The 12061-nt window shown below is 45.0% G+C and overlaps 1 protein-coding gene across 4 annotated transcripts in view; it reads left to right on the plus strand.

The window, feature by feature from the left end:
- The window catches only part of VPS13D (vacuolar protein sorting 13 homolog D), a 262915-nt gene that overhangs the window by 197996 nt on the left and 52858 nt on the right, over window positions 1-12061 (plus strand). The window lies entirely within an intron of this gene.

Genomic DNA, 12061 nt, shown 5'->3' on the forward strand with positions numbered 1-12061 from the left:
AGTGTGTATTTTATACTTGTAGTGTAGCTTGTTCCACTCACCTGGCCAGTGCTCCGTAGCTCTGTGGCCTGCGGCCTGCGTGCTGGACAGCTCTGCAGGTTCCTGGACTTTGTAGCCTGCACCTTGTAGTCAGGTCTAGTCATGTGTCTCAACAAGCAGCATGTTTCTAGTTTGACCTTTCTGAACGTATCTACTGAATGTATCCTGTGCGGTCTTCTTTGCTCCCCCAGTGTTAGTGATCTGAGCTGCCGCTCGAGAGCTCTGGCACATTCGTTTCCACTGCTCTATAGCATCGTGCTGTGCGCCTGTGTCACTGCTTGCTGTGAGACTTGGCACTGCTCCATGGACACCTAGAAAGCACTGGCGGTGCCGTAAAACACTCCTGCTCTGCTTGCTAGAGCACGCACACAAGTCTCTCCATATATGCTGCATGTTGGAGTTACTTGCTCTTCAAATGTTTCCCATCTTTATTTTGTTTTATTCTATTTCCTGGTTGCTACATAAACAATGCAAGATCTTTAAATATGGTACTGCCATTTTCCTTCTCCTATCGTTTTTGCTATTATTTTAATGTGTTTTACTACTAAAAATCTTTATGCTAACTGGTCAGTGTTTACTTGTTCATTGTCATTTTTATTTTTTAAGATTTTTTTTTTTAAACTGGAAAGGCAGATTTACAGAGACAAGGATAAACAGAGAAAAGATCTCCATCCACTGGTTCACTTCCCAAGTGGCTACAACGGCCTGAGCTGAGCCGATCCGAAGCCAGGAGCCAGAAGCTTCTTCTGGGTCTACTGTGTGGATTCAGGGTCCCAAGGCTTTGGGCCGTCTTTGACTGGTTTCTTCGGGCACAAACAGGGAACTGAATAGAAGTGAAGCAGCTGGGACATAAACCTGGGCCCATATGGAATCCCAGTGTGAACTGGGGAGAATTTAGCCACTAAACCATTGCACTGGGTCCTGGATCATTTTCTTTCTGCCAAAGGACTTCTTCTGTGAATTTTCTGGCAATAATTTTTCTGATTTGTTTTTATGAAAATGTCCTTAGTTCATGTATATGCTTCGGAAAGTTGTTCCTGTGACGGAGATCTCCCAGCTCTTTAGTAAGGTGTCTCTCCAGTGCTTTCATCTGTTCTTTTGAAATAGTAGTCATGGAGCCCGGCGTGGTGGCCTAGCGGCTAAAGTCCTCGCCTTGAGTGCCCCAGGACCCCATATGAGCACCGGTTCTAATCCCGGCAGCTCTGCTTCCCATCCAGCTCCCTGCTTATGGCCTGGGAAAGCAGTTGAGGATGGCCCAAAGCCTTGGGATCCTGCAGCTGCGTGGGAGACCAGGAGGAAGTTCCTGACTCCTGGCTTTGGATCGGCGCAGCACCGGCCATTGCGGTCACTTGGGGAGTGAATCATCAGACTGAAGATCTTCCTCTCTGTCTCTCCTCCTGTCCGTATATCTACCTTTCCTATAAAAATAAATAAATCTTTTTTAAAAAATAGTTATGTTTGTCCTTCAAGGGGGAATATACCTTTTTCCCTTTGACTGCTTTTAAGATTTGTTCTTTGTCCTGAACTGTTCATCATAATGGCCCTTGATATGGTTCCACTCATGTGAAACTTCCCAGATTTGTCCTTTGTTGTCCTTAGACAGCTTGGGGAAATTCTGGGCTAATGTGACTTTATGTGTTGATGTTGCTCCTTTCCCCCCGCGCTCGCTCTCTCTCTCTCTCTCTCTCTCTCTCTCTCTCTCTCTCTGTCTGCAGCCTGTGAGTGTGACTATCCAGAGGTCTGGACCCTTCCATGCTGCTGTGCGCGCCTCACGCTCTCTGTGCTTTGGTTCCCTGCTCGCTCTTCCTGCTCTGACCTGGATCTTGGCCGGTCACTCACTCTCCAGTTCACTAATCCTCTTTACCACGTCCTGTCCTGCCTTCCAGGCACCTGTCAGCACCCTAATTCCAGTGTTTGGTAAACTCTTTATCCAGCCATCTACCTGTCTGTAAAATTCTAATAATCCAGTGATACTATTCCCCTCCCCAGTTTGCTTTCAGTTGTACTTCTAATGTATCTGATGATTTTCATCGAATGCTGGACATCTTGTGTAAGTGGATGCTGTGTGAGAAATTTTAGAAAATCCATATTATTCTTTATTTTCTTAAAAGACTTATTTTTATTCAAATGGTAGATTTAAGAGAGAGAAGGAAAGACATAAAGGTTTCTCTGGTTCTCTCTTCAAATAGCTGCAATGGCCATAGCTGAGCTGAAGACACCAGGCAGGTGCTTCTTGGTCTCTCATGTAGGTGCAGGGTTCCAAAGCCTTGGGCCATTCTCTGCTGCTTTCCCAGGACATAAACAGAGAGCTAGGTGGGAAATGGAGCACCTGGGATACAAATTGTGCCCATATAGGAGCCTGGCACTTGCAGGTAGAGGATTAGGCTGTTGAGCCACCATGCCAGTCCCTATCCATGTTATTTTTCTCCACAGAATTTAGTTTCCTCTTTCTTCTGCTTTGGGGTATCCAGTGGTTTGATCTCTTTCTGTGTTTGTCCATTGTAAAATCTGCTCGTTGTTTGTTTTTGATTAATGATTCATTTATTTATTTGAATATCAAATTTAAAGAAAGAGGGAGAGACAGAGCTTCCATCTGTTGGTTCACTCCTCACATGACTGCAGTGCCCAGACTGGAGCCATTCCAAAGCCAAGAATCAGGAGCTTCCTCCAGGTTTCACCCGTGGATGCAAGGGCCCAAGCACTTGGGCCATCTTCTGTTGCTTTTCCCTTTTCCCAAGCACATCAGCAGGGAGCTGGATAAGAAATGGAACAGCTAGGATTGGAAACGGTGCTCTTATGGGATGCGGACTCACAGGTGACAGCTGCACCCACTGTTACAATGCCAGTCCCCAAACCTGTGTTCTAAGCTTTCTTCTGCAATGGACAGATAATAGTGGGAGCATTTCAGAGGGACTTGTATTATAATAAAATTTAAAGCCTCAAAGGAAATAATCTTGAGGAAGGATTCTTTTTTTTCTGGAGATGAACAGTGGAAGGATGGGAGGATGGAGTTTGTGATTAGAGATCTGTCAGCCTCAGCTCCTGAAATCGTAATGGAAGCCATGAGGAAACAGTGCTAAAAATTCTAGGACTGGCATATATTGCAACAGAGAAGTACCTGGTTCAAATCCCAGCTCCTACGACTCTGATCTGGCTTCCTGCTTAGAGGTAGCAGATGATGGCTCAAGTAGTTGGATTTCTGTCACCCATGGCAGAGATGAAACAGTTCCTGGTTCCTGGCTTCTTTGTGGCTCAGCCCTGGCTCTTGTGTTTGGAGAGTGAACCAGCAAGTGGAAGATCTTTGTGTGTCTTTCTCTCTCTTTCTTTCTTCCTTTCTTTCTTTCTTCCTTTCTTTCTTTCTTTCTTTCTTTCTTTCTTTCTTTCTTTCTTTCTTTCTTTCTTTCTTTCTCTCTCTCTCTCTCTCTCTCTCTCTCTCTCAAATAAAGTGAAGATAGATAAATAAATAAGTAAATAAATCTGTTTCGGCAACAAAGTGGGGGAATCATTTTGATAAAGGTCTTTAGCTCCCTTATCAGTAAAAAGTACATTAAGCTAGAGCCCTCATTTTCTTATCTTTCTAGTAATTGAAGATATTCTGTTAAAAGCAACTTGAAGCCTCAGGGCAGCTGGTGAGTTAACTGGGTTGTGATCTCTTCCTCATTCCAGGGCTTTTCTGGCCTGAAATCAGCTAACTTTAAATGCCAGATCTGCAGGACATAGACTGGTGGGAGGTCTTTGTGTTCTCTCCCTTTGTGGGGTTGAAAGACAGCAGGAGTGAGAGGGTCCTCACTGGCAAAGCCAAAGGATGGCATAAGGAAGAGCTAGATGGCAGGTTTGCTTATTTTATCCCATCTCAAAGGCGGAGACATTTGAGTCCATTTAAAAAACAACAGTAAACCAACATCCCTCTAAGTCTTTCATCTGAGCCTACACAAGCACCGTTCAGGAGAAATTAGGACCAACTGATGCACCTTAGGCTCCAGCCTCATGGTGTTGTCACACTAGCTTGAGCATAACCTTCTGGGTGTTCGCATGGTGAAGCTTTCGCGGCCTTTTCACCCTCAGAGCTCAGGTACTTTGCCTCTTCTCTTCCGTTCCCATGGTCTGTGCTTTCCTCCCAACCATCCCTTCCCTTCTTTTTTTTTTTTTTTTAAGATTTATTTTTTTTTTTATTGGAAAGTCAGATATACATAGAGGAGGAGAGAGAGGAAGATTTTCCATCTGCTCATTCACTCCTCAACTGGCCACAATGGCTGGAGCTGAGCCGATTTGAAGCTGGGAGCCTGGAGCTTCTTCTGGGTCCCCCCATGCAGATGCAGGTCCCAATGCCTTGGGACTGCTTTCCCAGGCCACAAGTAGGGAGTTGCATGGGGAGTGAGGCCACCAGGATATGAACCGGTGCCCCTATGGGATCCCGGCGCATGAAAGGTGAAGACTTTAGCCACTAGGCTACTGAGCTGGGCCCTGTACCTCCTGTGTCAGTCAGTCATTCATAAAATAGCCCTTGTCGGAGCAATTGCTTCTTTCTGGAATTAATTTTGCTTACCCAAACCAGCTCTAGCCACGCACATTTGTTACCTTTCATGCCTACCTCAGTCGGTGATCGCTGCAGGCAGCTGGGATCTCTGTCAGGGGCAGGAGCTCTTGTTTCTCTACTCAAGATTGGCCCCCATCTTTCAGGGTGCATGGTACATGCTAACTGTGTCATCTGCTGTGTGTCATGTAGTTCTCAGAATGCACATATTTGGAACCCCTTGTTTCTTTGGTGCTTGTATCAGATGGTAAGACTAATAGCTTTGGGAAAGGAAGGTGTGGTCCTGTGGCTGCATGGCCCAGGGCATACCTGGCTGATGGAGATGGGCATTGTCTAAATTGTGGATCTGGAACAAGGAAGGGGATTGGAGCCTCACTTTTGGGGTGTGTGTGAGTGTGTTTTTTTTGTTTGTTTGTTTTTGCCCAGAATTTAGCTTCCTCCCAGAGGAAGGAAAGATACATCTCATGTGTCTGTGATCTCTTGTATTTAGGAAGGAATTTTTCTAGAGACAGTAAGAAGAGTCATAGATGGGGTCCCCGTTGAGCTTACTCCACAGCAAATGTAGGTAGAGCCTCATAGGCTTTCCTTGGGGATGACCATAGTCTGTCTTGCTTCCTCTGTAAAATGGGAGCAAGTATAGGACCACTTAAAGGTTGGAGGGAAGATTGAGCTATTTTTGTGAGTTTGTAGAGTCTAGATTCCTGGAACAGTGTCTGCCACATGGGGTTAGCATTGTTGACCAGTGTTTATCAGTTAAGGGCTACAGTGTGGTCATCAGCAGTCGAAAAATTTCCCCTACATGTTTTTAATTTATTTAAAGAAATGCCTGGAAATATATTTATTTCTAAAAATTTCATCAACATATTTTAAACCATTGAAACCAGAGTTACTTGTGCAGCTGTTATGAAGCTCCTCATGGGGCATAACCAGTTAAGCCTCTCCCTGCAACACTAGCATCCCGTATGGGCACTGGATCAAGTCCCAGATGCTCCACTTCCTTTCTGGCTCCCTGCTAATGTGCTTGGGAAAGCAGCAGAAGGTGGTCCAAATACTTAGACCCCTGCACCCACGTGGAAGACTGGAAGAAGCTGTGGGCTCTTTACTTCAGCCTGGCCCAGCTCTGTCCATTGTGAGCATTTGGGGAGTAAACCAGCAGATGGAAGATTCTCTCTTTGTCTCTCCTGCTCGCTCTGTAGCTCTGCCTTTCAAATAAATGCTAAAGAGGAGAAGAAGCAGCAGCCGCAGCAGCTCAGAGTCTGTTAGCACCTATTGCTTGTGACTGCTCACTGTGACATCACCATCTCCTTTCTTACCAGGGTTTGTCATTAAAAAGAATCTATTCATTTAAGACACAAAGTGTTTTACAAGAATGCAATCATTGTGAGTGGGAAGGAGATAAACTTGAGACTTATTTCTATTGAGAAATATTCTATTTCATTTCTAAATTTTTATGTTTTGAGATTTTACTGTGTTTATGATTGACTTATGTATACTTTGCCTTGTTCCAGAATAGGCATAAGGAGATTGCTGCGTTTCAGGATGAGACATGCAGGATTCAGCTGGGACAGAGGCGGTGGGCAAGAAAGAGTAGATTTGCAGAGATAACATTTTGCATTCACGAGGTGCTTTGTGTTTTTTCCAAGTGCCTTCATCGCCCAGGTCTCCCTGGGAGCTCTGTGGGTAGTGTTCTTCGGTTTTTGAGATGAAGACACTCTGCCTAAGGAGAATGTGTATTTTGCTCATGTTTGCCCAGCTGACAGTAGTGACAGAGTTGGCATCAGAGCAGTCCACTTTCTAAAGTGTGTGTGTATTTTCCCAGCGTTGAAGTAGTTTATTTGTCAAGCCAGGCATTGCAATCTGGCCACCCTAGAGGGAATTATTCCCCACATGGTAGTCTCCACTGATTCAGTTCTGAGACATAAGCCATGTAAGGCCTATAGAAAAAGTGTGTTAGGATGGCAAAGCTAATCAAGTCTGAAGGCTTGCTTCCCCTTTAGGTAACTAACTAAACAGAAATGCACTTGCAGACATTACCTCAGCATGCCTCGTGGCAAAGTGGCAACTTGGCACCCTCAACACAGTGTCTTGCCCCTTCTGCCCAAATATGCTGAAACAAATGCTGGCCGGTGAAGAACTAAAGGCAGGCCACAGTTCCATTTATCTTGTGCTGTGAAGATCCGACTTGCCTACCTAAGACTTTATAATTAGTGTCAGAAACAACAACACAAGGAGGACTTGACTAAGCCTTGAGTGTTGTTGAAAGTCAGTGTTCCTGTGCTGCCTTTGAGTGCTCTGCTCGTTTCTGTGTGTAAATATCTTACAGCAACTCTCCCCATCCTTTTAAAAGAGAAAGCAATGTCCTGGTGAGGGAGTTCTTCAACTGCTCTGACCTTCCAGATTAATCTGAAACAACATCTGAGTTCATCATTGGGTCAGTGTTGCAGAGTAGCAGGTGTGTGTCTTGGGCGAGTTGAGGCACCGGGGCAGTCTGCAGGCTGACTTTGTTGCATATGGTCAGACCTTGTGTGCTGAGATAATTCTGGGTGGCTTTGGATAACTTTGTTTTGTAACTGAAAAGGAGTGTATGTTACGTGATAAGTGTTAATCTGTGAGTAGCTACATGGTGCATGTCTTAGAGTAGGAGCGCTGGTGAATCTTCAGATACTTCAAGAAGAGCAAGGTCACTGGCTTGAGCATGTGACAGGAGGAGACGTGAGTTCTAGCTGTAAAATGCCTTAATGTTGTTAGTTAGGGTCTATTTCTGGATTCTTTCCTCTTTGCAGTCAGGGCTCTACCTGATCCATAACCAAGTGGAACTGGAAACAGAAAAACCTACTATACTTCTACTGAGGAGAAATCAGGGATTCGGAATTGTCTCTTTCTTGCCAAACCTCAACTTGGCCTATCCTCACCATCCCGTTTTTTTCAAGTGCCACTCCTCTGCTCCTTAACCCTTCAGCTTTGGGCTGAGTGCGGACTGGCTGTTGGGTTTGCCTTTCATCAGTGAGATTTAGGATCGCAATTCCCTCTCCCCGCTCTTGCTACTCACAGATGTCACCGCAGTAAGGCAGACCTCAGCTCAGAACAGCTCAGAATCAGGCCAGAGGAAGTGGTGAAAACCAAGTGACTTGGGTCTTACATGACCTGAAGGGGGCTTTCCTCCTAGTATACAAGCAAAGTTGAAAACCTCTCTGAAGACAAAAGAAAGTTTAACTAAAATAAATTGAAATGACTTGGAAGTTAGGCTCCAAACTAGTAAGAAATGTGTGACAGTTGATGGCCATTTTCTGAAAGCATTTTACATAAAGGCTCTCCCTACCCCTTCAAAGTAACCATTGGCAGTAGAAAGCATCTGACTTACACATGATAAACTGATGTTCTGGCAAGTTCAGCAGCTTCCACCGGGATGCCTGGTGCAGTAGTTGACAAGGGAAATGTGCTGTGTACCTCTGCTCGTTCCCAACTGGTGCCAGCACGGCAGCCCCCATGGCTCATGGTGGCCCTACTTACGGGCACGAGACAGTCAGGTGGCTAAGATCTGCATGTTTAAGCACAGTTTCTTGCAGCCCATGCTGATTGGAGATAGAACTGTTCAAGAAACTGAGATTTGCAGCTGTCAGCCTTGTCCTTAAAAGAATACACCATTCTTTCTCACCGTACATAATCCTCACTTCTCTCTTCCTGTTGCTTGTGGTTACCGTCTGCCCTGGTAACAAGGAAGATACTGTTGCCAGCCATTACTCAGTATATTAAAGAGGAAATTTCCATTAAGCAAATAACTGTGAAAGAAGAACCTAAGAGAAGGGAGAGAAATTTGAGCCCAGGTTCCTGTTACACTGACCAAGTACCTTGGGCCTCCACACTTGGTGAATGTCACACTTAGTCAGAAAAACTGAAAGGACAGAATAGAGGGACACCGTGGAAATTTTTCTCTTGCACCATCCTGGCTGCTTCTTGAATTTTGGTTTTTTGAATTAAACTGTTCAGAGCCAGGTCCAAAATCCAGGCTAGTTTATCCTTGTCTTCATTTTATGTAGACAATAGGATAATTTTTTGGAAGGTGGGGTAGAACTGGTATCTTTAAGCACCACTGGGATTTTTACCCTTTACTGAGACCTTTGCTTCATGGATAGCAATGACTTTGGGTTGCAGCCAGCATTTAGCAGTGTGACTTGTGTTGAAACTTCCTTTGGGGAAAGAAGTGGAGAGACCGTGGACTTTGCAAGCTGCTTTTCTGAAGGACATTCTGTTCCTTAGAAATTTTCATCTTAGCTAGGACAAGCTTTGCTTGAAGATCTGAGTATTTTGTGGACTTGCAGTTGCTACAAAATGAGTTAGGTCAGCTTAAATATCTACAAAATTTTCTTTGATGCTGAGGTATTGTTTATAATGAGCAAAGTTACAAATTATCTACAAATTACCTTCCAGTGGCTTTTTCAGGAAGAGCCTGGCCCACACGCCCTGCTCTGGTGCTTTCACGCCGCTCCATGGACGGCTCCCTCTCTGCAGGGCCGCACTGTGTCTGGTATGTTTGCACATGCAATTTCATCTGCAGAGTCTGAGCATATGAGCATATGAGCATTTTGCATATGAACAAGCTGAAGTTCAGATAACTCAGTACTGTTCTTGTTGAATATCTATTGTGTGTCAGGCTCTGTTGTAAGTCCTTACAGGTATTGTATAATCCTTGCAACATCCTTGTAGGGGATCATTTTTATCCCCAATTGAAGATGAAGAAATGGAAACCCACAGAGGTGAAGTTGCTCGCCCACAATCTCACAGCTATAAAGTGTCTCAGTTGGAATTCTTTCTCAGGTGCAGTTGTTGGCTACAGGCACACCTCCTGAGCAGGAGCTTGGGGCAGAAGGCAGGAGGCACTTCTCATTGCTGCTGCTTGTCCCTGCTGTGGCAGGAGCGGTTCTCTTCCTCCACTTGCTTGGTTGATTGAAGACAGAGATGAATTGTGCTTACTCAGATCCTCATGTTTTGTGTCTTTTCCCCAAAAGCTTCTGAGATGCATTCTCTTCTCTATGGGTAACCTGCATAGCTGCTTCCAGGCTTTGTTTGTCACCAGGCCATTGGGTGGCAGGGTGGTAGTGGTATACAGTGACCGTAGCTCTTAGGATGTGTGTGCCCTGTCACGATGGTCATCTTAAATGTGATGACATGGATGCAAACACTTGCAGCCCTCGAGGCCAGCAGGCGCCGCAATAGGTGCCCTGGACCCACTTCCTTTTGCAGCTCTCAGCTCAGCTGTCTGAGAAGGCAGACACAGGATGTGGCTGAACATTCCACCTAGGAGGGGAATGAGAAGTGGAATGAAGGATGTTAGGAGGCCACATGCTGTGTTAGCCTTGTACCCAGATCTTCGGACCACTGCACCTGTCACCCAGCTGGCTCTATAATGCAGGAGTAGGAAACAGACCCTTGATCTGCCAGTGTGAGGCATCAGGACATGACACATCTCTCCAGAGCCTGACTGAGGAAGGCTGGCCCCCTCTGCGGTCCTAGGCTGTAGCAGGTCTCATTTCATGCTTGCCCACATTCAGGCTCCTCTCTGGATCCTTTCTGCTGGGGGCACCTTCCCAGTGAGGCTTTCAGCTCATATCGAAGAGAGTCCAAGAAGTCCATTTGCTGGAAGAGAGGGTTTATTTTGTTTTCAGATATTAAACCCTAATATAAACGATCATTACCTATGAACTTTTTTGGTGATGACAGCAATAAAAATGCCAACTAGATGCCAACCTCAAGCATTGTCACTGGTTCCCCCAGCCATACAATAAAGTGGGTACTGTCATCATTCCCTAGACGCAGCGGGAGGCTCAGAGGCGGATGTCTTGCTTGGGATGTGCTACAATGGTTGAGGAGAGGACTAGAATCTGGGTTAGTTACTGTCCTAGTACATGGTTCTTAAAGAGAACAAAACCATTATGGAGGGTATGAAGGGCCCACAGTGGTAGCTTTGTGACATACCCTGGTGTTCCAGTTCTCCTAAAAGAAATGGCCAAATTAATTTTCATTAACTTTAACTGAATAGCCAGTGATAGGGAAGATAAGGCAAAAAGCAAGCAAACAACAGGGCTTGTATCTCCAAAAAGATCAGGGAATCACTGCCTTGATGATGAAAGCTTTTGGCCTACGGAAAAGGGAGTGAGTGTTTCTGTGGCTTGTTGCCCCAGGAAATGGGGCTGCTGTTTCTTCCTCTGGTTTTCCGTCCATGCCCAGAAATCACCTGTCACTTGTGTCGAGAAGCCTCAGGACTGATAGGTCCCTGGGCAGATGTGATCTTTATAATACACACCCCTCTCCTTGCCAAATCAGAAGGAAACAGGACCGCCTTCCTCCAGGCTGCTACTCAGTATGCTGGGTCTTCCAGGAAGGCTGTTCTCCTTGAATCTTCCCATTGGGTTTTATATCTAAATAACATTCCTGTGAGTCTTCTGAAGGGTTAGTCCTGGGTCATTGGCATTGAAACCACTTGTTCTGGTAGATCCTTCCTGTGAAGGTTAATTATGTATTTGATATCCTTCCCTTTTTATGCCTGAATGATGAGGATAAATACCTTGTGGTTTATTAACTGTCACCTTAAAACTTTTCAAGTTGTGTTGTGACAAAACAGAGTTTTAGATCCTTTTTATCCAGCTCTGATGAATCAGACAGCTTCTCTGGTTAAAGTGTGCCAGGATAAAAAAAATCTGATTTGTGGGGAAAGATGGGTTTGCACTTGAAGTCTTGAATTCAAGTCTGCCACTTACTATGAAAGGTGATCTAACCTGTTCATCTTTCCATTCATTTCATTTTTGATTTTTGACAAATGGGCATTGGCATCTAATAGGCAGGTAATTGTTGAATAAATGAAATATGGGCATTGCTTGAGAGAGGTTAATTGTTAATGTCTCCAGGCATTTTGGTATTAAACCATAAACCAGCACTCGGACACTTCTGCTGTTTTGAGTCACACTGTTCTTAAAGGACCTGTGTCCTTATCATCATGGACTCCAGAATCTCCCCACCCTAAAGCCATTTCATTTATACCTTTGGCTTTTCAGTAAACTTAGAGAAATACAGGTGGAGTATACCTTGCTGTGGGTGTTTCAGATTTTGGATTTTGAAGTATTTGCATATACACAGTGTGGTATCTCAGGCAAAGGACTCCAGTCTAAACACAAAATGTATTTATTTATTTAAAGATTCATTTATTATTATTGGAAAGTCAAATATACAGAGAAAAGGAGAGACAGAGAGGAAGATCTTCCATCTGATGGTTCACTCCCCAAGCCACTGCAATGGCTGGAGCTAAGACAATCCGAAACCAGGAGCCAGAAGAGTCTTCCAGGTCTCCCACACGGGTGCAGGGCACCAAGGCTGTGGGCCATCCTCGACTGCTTTCCCAGGCTACAAGGAGGGAGCTGGATGGGAAGCAGGGCTGTCGGGATTAGAACTGGCGCCCTTATGGGATCCCAGGCGCGTGCAAGGCGAGGACTTTAG

This window comes from Ochotona princeps, chromosome 2 (genome assembly GCF_030435755.1).
Source record: "Ochotona princeps isolate mOchPri1 chromosome 2, mOchPri1.hap1, whole genome shotgun sequence".
NCBI classification, from domain to species: domain Eukaryota; kingdom Metazoa; phylum Chordata; class Mammalia; order Lagomorpha; family Ochotonidae; genus Ochotona; species Ochotona princeps.